This window comes from Triticum urartu, chromosome 6 (genome assembly GCF_003073215.2).
Source record: "Triticum urartu cultivar G1812 chromosome 6, Tu2.1, whole genome shotgun sequence".
Taxonomy (NCBI): Eukaryota; Viridiplantae; Streptophyta; class Magnoliopsida; order Poales; family Poaceae; genus Triticum; species Triticum urartu.
In genome coordinates, this window is record NC_053027.1 from 54,418,479 (window position 1) to 54,420,177 (window position 1,699).

At 63.5% G+C, this 1,699-nt stretch overlaps 1 pseudogene; it reads left to right on the forward strand.

Moving 5' to 3' along the window:
• The first annotated feature begins 468 nt into the window (after window positions 1-468).
• On the forward strand, window positions 469-1,069 carry LOC125517421 (annotated as a pseudogene).
• Window positions 1,070-1,699: the final 630 nt, after the last annotated feature.

The window sequence follows — 1,699 nt, forward strand, 5'->3', positions numbered from 1 at the left end:
GTATTGAGTTCGTACTCAAAGAAAAGGACGCCGTTCGTGCGGCGGGTGGCGTACGTGCGCCTGAAAATACCTGTGTCTTTGTGTCCTTCTTCTTCCTCCTATCCTCTTCTTCCTTGAGTGCAGAGAGAGAGAGAGGTGGAGCCGAGCTAGGGCAAGGGGTAGACACCAACAATTGGCATCAGAGCTTCGGTTCAGGAGCTCGCCGGCGGCAATGGCGATCGTGCCACACGGCAGAGGCGCGGGCGGATCGGTGTCGATGGCGATGCCGATGCTCACGCCGGACAACTACACGGTGTGGGCGGTCAAGGCGCAGGCGATCCTCGACGCCCACACTCTGTGGGAGGCGGTGGCGCCGGGGGACGCGGCGGTGAACGGGAAAAGGTGCAAGACGGCACGCGCGATGATCCTCGGCGGGCTACCGGAGGACGTGCTGCTGTAGGTGGCAACGAAGCTCACCGCCAGGGAGGTATGGGACTCCCTGAAGGTGAGGTTCGTCTGCGCCGATCGGGTGCGCGCGGCGAGGCGGGCGACGCTGCGCGGGGAGTTCGATCGCCTGAAGATGGCGGACGGCGAGGCGCTGGATGCGTACGCCGGGAGGCTGGCAGGGATGACGGCGCGGTTCGCGAACCTCGGGGAGACGCCGGGCGACGCAGAGCTCGTGAAGAAGCTCCTGGACATGGTGCCCGATCGGCTGTTACCCGTCGTCGCCGGGATCGAGCAGTTTTGCGTCATCGAGGAGATGGCCTTCGACGAGGCGCTTGGGCGGCTGCGCGCGTTCGACGAGCGTGTACGGCGCTGTGGACAAGACGGCGGCGAGCGCGGCGGGGACCAGCTTCTCATGACGGCGGCGCAGTGGGCAGCGCGGGAGCGTCGACAAAGCGGTGCTCGGGACGACGACGATGGCAAGAGCGTGGCGTCGAGCAGCGGCGGGAACCGGGGCGGGCGCTGCTACAAGTGCGGCGAGCGCGGCCACTTCAAGAGGGACTGCCCCAAACTGCGGAGGGAGCCGACGGTGGAGCGCGTGCTGCTGGCGGACATCGTCGGAATTGAAGACAACGGACTCCTCTGAGCCATGGCTTAGGGGGTGAATGTAGGAATAAGCCATGGTGAGGCACTTGTCTGACCATAGTCGGGGTAGTATCCGACCGTTGGATGGTCTGGGCATAGTCCGACTCGTGTCTGACTAGTGTATAGGCTAGGTCTGTGTTGTGTGCATGTGTGGCGCGGTGTGGCGCGGTGGGTGCGTGCGTGTGCGCACACCAGTGCATAGTTATAGGGCTAGGTGGTTTAGGATCGCAAGGTGGGGCGTGATCGCTGCGGGCTCGCCACGAGCCGTTCGTGTTCGTGCGCGTAATGGCCGCGAGCGGAGCGGGCCGATCAGAGCGCCAGCCAGGGTGGGAGCGTGTGGGTCGTGCCCAGCGCAGGCCCGGCTATATTAAAGCCTTGAGGTGATCGTTGTAGCCAGGCCAGCCAGGTATTGAGTTCGTGCTCAAAGAAAAGGATGCCGTTTGTGTGGCGGGTGGCGTATGTGCGCCGGAAAATACCTGTGTCTTTGTGTCCTTCTTCCTCCTATCCTCTTCTTCCTTGAGTGCAGAGAGAGAGAGGTAGAGCCGAGCTAGGGCAAGGGGTAGACACCAACAGACATGGTGGCCCCCGACGACGAGGTCGCCCTAAAATGGGCGAAGGAGGACTGCGTCCG